Below are 7500 nucleotides of genomic sequence, written 5' to 3' on the forward strand. Positions count from 1 at the left end.
GAAGAAGAAGAAGACGAAGAAGGAAGAACGGTAAAGACCTATGGTCCACGGTGATTTGAAAAACTGACGACGACACAGACACAGTGGTGTGAGAGAGAGAGAGATAAAGAGAGAGTTAGAGTGCAAACAGAAAATGGCGGCGGACACTGTTAATTCTAAATTCTCTCTCTCTCTCTCTCTCAACCAACAGCGAAGGTGTTGTTGCCTGAGCGACTTGTTCAAAATCAAACGCTATTGTCAAGCTTTTGACGGATTAGGAGCGAACGCGCGCGCGTGTGTGTGTGTGAGAGAGAGAGAGAGAGAGAGAGGGAGAAAGCAAGTGAAGGAGGAAGAAGAAACGGACGATGAAAATTATATTTAAAAAAAAATATATATATATATATATAACGATGATAAAATAAGAAGAAAAGAAAAGTAGCAAAATGTTGAAGTGACACACACACACCAAACGCCCATGTTCATTCACTGACTTAGAATTCTGTCCCAGTCGTTGTCGTCTGTGTGTGTGAAAAGCAGTCGAGGCCCCCACAAAATCCTTGTAGTTTGTGTTTTGCAATGAGTGTGTGTGTGTGTGTGTGCGTGCGTGCGTGCGTGCGAGTGTGTGTGTGTGTGTGTGTGTGTACGTGCGTGTGTGCGAGTGGGTCGGGTCACGGTGTATCAGAGCAATGTGACCTGACCGCTCGTTGCACCGCGTGATCAGCGCGCGTGCGCTTTGCTTCTTTAGCTTTTATCGACCTCCGACGCCAGCGGAGCAACTGGAAACCTAGCTATAAATAGATTTTTAGGGGGGGGCGAGCCCATTGGAGAGGGATTACGAAGGAGGGGGAGGGGGCCGAGCAAGCGTTTTGTGTACAGATGTATTATCGTTATCATTATCATTATTATTGTTATCATTATTATATGGAGGGGTGGGGGGAGATAGGGAGATAGAGAAAGAGGGAGAGAGAGAGGGAGAGGGGGTGAGAGGAAGATAGAAAGAGAGGGAGAGAGAGAGAGAGGGAGGGAGGGTAAGGGTGAGGGAGAGAGAGAGGGGAGAGAGAGAGGGGTGGGGGACAGAGAGAGATCGCTAGTTTTTTTGCTTTTGACCACTTTCAACTTTTTAATATCTACTTTTTCCCCCCTGTGCTTTGTCAGTTTTCAGCTTTTATCAATTAGCTCTAGTGTTTATCTGTATATTTCTTTGTTTCTTTCGAGTGTGTGTCCACTTAAAACTACAGTCGTGTTATTTCTTTGTCTACCAAAATTACGATAATTTTCCGGTTTCTTTAAACAAGACGATCGGTCGGGAAATGAAGAATACAAAGGGAAGCTTAATTTAGCAAAATTGCGAAAACATTGAAGAAAGCTTCACAGCAACAACAAAGAAAGCTTTTAAGATTATAAAAGACTTGATGAAACAGAAACAGTCAAATCAGCACCACTCAGGACGAAGACGGTAGCTGTCTTACACACAGAAAAGAAATCATAAAACGGTGGACTGAGTACAGCTCTGAACTTTCCAACAAATAGAGCAAAGGAGAGCCAGGTGTGCTGACAGTGCAAGACTCATCAAATGAGGATGACTTCCCAATGCTGCCTGAGGTGGTTGCAGCAGCAGTGAAGTCGCCGAATCGTAGCAAGTCTCCAGTATTTGACAACATCCATGCAGAACTCGTGATACGTGGTGGAGAGGCAGTGATTGATATCCTAACTGCCATCTCCAACAAAATCTGGCGCACATGCGAATGCTCCATGTCATGAACCCAGTTACTCAGTCGTTACCCTTCCCAAGAAAGGAAATCTCCAACACTGGCACAACTACCGCACCGACTTCAAGAAGGCGTTTGACAAGGTCTGGCCTGGTGGGAGGCATTGTGGGCCACAGTGGAACAAAATAACACCAGGCAAAAACGTATCAACACCATCCAGCGACTGTACTGAAAATTGACAAGTGCGGAAATCACACAGCGTGCTATTGGAGAGTTGTTCTATACTTCGGTTGGAGTCCGTCAGAGCTTCCTTCTGTCTCCCACACCGTTCAGTGTATTCCTGGAATGCATCGTGACTTTCGCCTTGAAGATCGTGTCAGTAAGTTTGGGAGGAAGAACCATTGCAAGCCAGGGCAAGGCGAGGCAGGAAGTTCATTTCATGTGCTCCCTGGGGGGTGGGGAATGGAGAGGGGGTTGGGGAGGGGGGGGGGGGGCATTGAAACATCATACACGGGCAACGTTTACGCACACCATTTGAACCAAAAATTGATGTCAACAAGTAAACAAACACAAAAACGCCCATACAAGCAAGCAACAAAATGCACATTTACAAGTCTTTTCTTCGTGCTAGCTGGAACCAGCTGGGAAGCAAACAAAGAGATACTCAAGTGCGTCTACCAGGAAGCATTCAGGCCCCACCTTGAGTATGGCTCAACGGCCTGGTCTACATGAGCAAAGACCCGCCAGCAATCCCTGGATAAGGTCCAAAACCAAGCTCTCTGGATCATTACTGGATCCATGCGATCCACATCAATCAAGGACATGGAGGTAATTACTGCCAGTTACTTCCACCAGGAGAGATGCAAAATCATAGTTCACGCAGAGAAATCCAAGTGCCTGCCTCAATATCCGATAAACAAGAGGATGCAGAACCTGACGAAGAACCGTCTGAAGCACAGTAGCTACATCCATGAAAGCAAGAGACTTGCCAGGGTGCATTAGACTGGCTTGCCACTTACCACAGGCCAGCTGAACCACTCTGATCTGCCGCAGCCATGGAATGAAGACCACCTTTCCACAACAGTTCTTCATGTTGCTTCAGGAGACTTCCAGGATGTCGCCATCAAACGTTCTCTCACACTGGCTATGATTGCTGAGAAGTAACCAGAAGAATCCTGGATTCATGCGTACGCTGATGGCTCATAAACCAAGGCTGTGACTGATGGAGAAGTAGGCGTACTCATCAAAACTCTTGAGGGCAGCACCTCCACAGCAGGGATACCAAATGGGAAACGCTGCTCCCATCACTTGACTCAGAGAGCGACTTCCCCAAGTTGTCTTCCTCTCTGATGCGCTGTCTGTTCTGGAGGTCCTTGCAGGAGACAGACTTCATCGCCTCATGAAAACACTCCAAGAAGTTGCCAAGAGAAAACGAATAGTCCTCCAATGGCTGCCACCGTACCCTGTTGCAAAAACCCCAGACAACGAAGCAGTAGATACGCTTGCCAGACTCGGAGCAAAAGGAAGTGAACCACAAAACAGCGTCGGCTTTGCAGAGAGGAAGACCCTTCTGAAGGCAACGCTGCGACCGAGAACCACATGGGATGCATATCACCTTGAACGCTGACAGCAGGTGGTGATCATGAGATTACGAACTGGCCATTGCCGTCTTAGTACCCACTGGTTCATGAAGCTGAAGCTGGCACTGTCTCCTTCCTGCTCCTGTGGTCTTGAAGACCGAACACCAGAACACATTCTCCAGACCTGTCCCCTGCTGAAAGGGCTCAGTGACTTTGTGTGGCTGATACCTCCCTGCTGAACACCAAGCTCCATGGCTCCAGACAGGACTTGGAGAGGGAGATGTTGTCATTAGCTGGGCTGACTGACACTGTGAAGAGGCAAAGAAGAAGAAGAAGAAGATTTCCTTCTCAGTAGACAAGATTATTTCCGTATCAATACAAAAAGTTCTGCTAAACAGAAATAGGTTGTGTCGACACGAAGGCTTTATGAGTTATCGAGTTTCGTCGGATTCCATAATATATATACATTTTTCCCCAATGCTGTTAAAAAGGGGCACCAAAACAGATAATGAACTCATCAACAATGTCATCTGTGGAATATTTATCACAGATTGTTTCATTTTGGGTAGACTAAAGAGGCGCTGTTTATCATTGGCAGTACATCATTGGTTGTTCGAAACTTTGCAACACATTAACACAATTATTTGGTAACACTGTAAAATAAGCACCTGGGCCAAAATTTCGCTCAAACGACCTGTAATAAATATACATCGTATCGTTATCTTCGTATCTATAGCAGTCTTTCAAAAACTAATCTTTTAAAGTGCGCTCAACTTTCTCTTTAAACCATGAGGTATGTACATAGAAATTGTGTAGGTTCAACTAAAAGCTGCTCAATCGGATTTCATTCAAGATAGCATGAATACTTTTCAGGAATTCGTTTCACGAACCTTCGCTTGGCAGATGACATCGATGGCCTGACAGCCGATGAGCAAGAACTTGGAAAGCGAGTTAACTCTTTGCATACGAACGGCGAAAGAGACGACGTTAACAGCGTTTCACCCCAATTACAATCATCAAAATATTGCAAGCGGAAGGCTCTTATACTGAAGAGGTGAATGTTGACAAAGAATACCACAATTCTGACGACGGAAGCTAAAGGTTGGGTCATTCAGACACCCACTGGACATCCGAGGGATCTGTGTAGAGAAGAGAGGACTGGCCGTACTGAGTGAGTTAAAGTGCTGGATGCTAACATCGATAGGATAGCACGTGGAAATCAGAAGACCAAGTTGATGATGGCCAGCCACAACGCCACCATCACTGCTGTTACATCTGTCCAGGAACTGAAGCTGTTCAACAGTTCACTTACCTGAGAGCTGTCATTAGCAATGAGGGGTCCAAACCAGACAACCTCTCAATGGTAGCAAAGACAGCATCAGCACTGTCCAGGCTGAAACCTGTATGGAAGGACAACAACATTTCTGTGAAACACCAATATCAGGCCCGTGCATGCACTGGTATATTCTATCAATCATCCTGTGTGTGTATGAGAGACATGGAGACTGAAACCTGTGTGGAAGAACAACAACATCTCTATAAACACAAGATTAGGACACTGCATGCACTGGTATATTCCATCAATCATCCTGTGTGTGTATGAGAGACATGGAGACTGAAACCTGTGTGGAAGGACAACATCTCTATAAACACAAGATCAGGACACTGCATGCACTGGTGTATTCTATCAATCATCCTGTGTGTGTATGAGAGACATGGAGGCTGAAACCTGCTATGGAAGGACAACAACATCTCTGTGAAGCACAAGGTCAAGCCCCTGCGGGCACTGGTATATTCCGTCATCCTCTGTGTGTGTATGAGAGACATAGACCCTCAAGGCGGATTTAGAAAGAAGAATCCAAGCCGTAAAATGATAAACGGGGTTGTTAACACACACACACACACACACACACACACACACACACACACACACACACGCACACACACACACACACACACACACACACAACCGATGGACTTTTAACATTGCACAATGAAAGGTAATATATACCATTATTTTGCAGAGACCCAGTCTATGACGCACACACCCGACAGACCTGGAGGAATCTGATGAACAGTTTGTGTGCGGCACCCCAATGGCTCTTCACACAGGTAAGAAAAGGAGCAGAAGAACACACACACACACACACACACACACACACACACACACACACACCGGACACAACTCACATCAACCTAAGCACACCCAAGATTCTTTGCTTCAGATGTCAGGACATACCTCCTTCCAGTGTTTTATATATTGAGTTAACCCTTTCACCGCCAGTCAGTTTAGGCTACAAAATTCCCTTGTGGTACAAACACACAAAAGACAGTGGCAAAGAATAGCTGCGGATTCTCCCTGCGATGAAAAGAAACTATGGCCTATCCTACCACCGAACATTAAGAGCAGTACGTTCATGGATAACAGACCAATGAATGGTCACCTTTCAGTGACCTGGGTCCTCTATCATGCCTGTGCATAAATGCGAGTTTGGCGGTGAAAGGGTTTTAATCAAAGTTTGAAAGGCACCTCAGCAGAGTGGGTTATTAGGCGTTGGACTTCTGAGCCAGTTGCATTGCTTGGTTCTAACTTTTTTGACAGTTACACAGTGACTAAATGCCTACGTTGACCCGAACTACGTCATTGATCAGTTCCATACTACACACAGTTAGTAGCGGGTTACGACCATACTAGGCCCTTCCGTCCGAGCAATGCAAACTGGCCCCTGGTCCAGTGTTCCCCAGTGATCGGGGTTCGAGGCCCCCCGTACGGTGTTTTGTCACTGGGGAAAGGTAATGCACTCCTATGTTTAACAAACAGTAAAGAGTGGTAACTCTCTCCATTACACAAGGTACACAACTTCAAGTCAGTGATGCTTACGCTACCGATTCAGCTAGCTTTTTGAGGAAGTGTCTGGGTTTGTTCCAATGTACCTTTTTATTTACCTGTGTGCTAGCTGAATCGGTAGCGTAAGCATCACTGACTTGAAGTTGTGTACCTTGTGTAATGGAGAGAGTTACCACTCTTTACTGTTTGTTAATCATATCGTCTCCTGCTTCATTATTTGTATAATACTCCTATGTTGTTGTTGTTTTTCTCCCTCCACCCATGTATGAGTGGACACCTGGCCAGCCTGGAAGCCAGTTTGCATTGCTCGGACGGAAGAGCCTAGTATGGTCGTTAACCCGCTACTAACTGTGTGTAGTATGGAACTGACCAATGACGTAGTTCGGGTCAACGTAGGCATTTAGTCACTGTGTAACTGTCAAAAAAGGTTAGAACCAAGCAATGCAGCTGGGACCTGAATTCGAGCTGGGGAAGAAGATTAACTCTCTCCACACGAACGGCGAAAGAGACGACGTTAACAGCGTTTCACCCCAATTATCACCATCAAAATATTGCACGCGGAAGGCTCTTATACTGAAGAGGTGAATGTTGACAAAGAATACCACAATTCTGACGACGGAAGCTAAAGGTTGGGTCATTCAGACACCCACTGGACATCCGAGGGGTCTGTGTAGAGGAGAAGAGAGTACTGGCCGTACTGAGTGAGTTAACTCTCTCCACACGAACGGCGAAAGAGACGACGTTAACAGCGTTTCACCCCAATTACCATCATCAAAATATTGCAAGCGGAAGGCTCTTATACTGAAGAAGTGAATGTTGACAAAGAATACCACAATTCTGACGACGGAAGCTAAAGGTTAGGCCATTCAGACACCCACTGGACATCCGAGGGGTCTGTGTAGAGGAGAAGAGAGGACTGGCCGTACTGAGTGAGTTAACTCTCTCCACACGAACGGCGAAAGAGACGACGTTAACAGCGTTTCACCCCAGTTACCATCATCAAAATATTGCAAGCGGAAGGCTCTTATACTGAACAGGTGAATGTTGACAAAGAATACCACAATTCTGACGACGGAAGCTAAAGGTTGGGTCATTCAGACACCCACTGGACATCCGAGGGGTCTGTGTAGAGGAGAAGAGAGGACTGGCCGTACTGAGTGAGTTAACCCGCTACTAACTGTGTGTAGTATGGAACTGACCAACAGCGTAGTTGGGGTCAACATAGGCATAGTTTTGTCACTGTGTAACTGTCCAAAAAGTTAGAACCAAGCAATGCAGCTGAGACCTGAATTCGAGCTGGGAAAAGAAGATTAAAACGGCGGAAAAAAAAGGGGAGAGAAATGGAGGCCCCACCTCGCTATCATATGCCGACAGTTGATATATC

At 46.0% G+C, this 7500-nt stretch overlaps 1 long non-coding RNA gene across 2 annotated transcripts in view; it reads left to right on the plus strand.

Moving 5' to 3' along the window:
- The window catches only part of LOC143277554 (uncharacterized), a 617781-nt gene that overhangs the window by 234308 nt on the left and 375973 nt on the right, over positions 1-7500 (plus strand). For both annotated transcript variants that reach the window (XR_013053759.1, XR_013053758.1), the window contains one exon: positions 5293-5380. This is a non-coding gene — a long non-coding RNA (uncharacterized LOC143277554). The remainder of the gene's footprint in view (positions 1-5292; positions 5381-7500) is intronic.

This window comes from Babylonia areolata, chromosome 34 (assembly GCF_041734735.1).
Source record: "Babylonia areolata isolate BAREFJ2019XMU chromosome 34, ASM4173473v1, whole genome shotgun sequence".
NCBI lineage: Eukaryota > Metazoa > Mollusca > Gastropoda > Neogastropoda > Buccinidae > Babylonia > Babylonia areolata.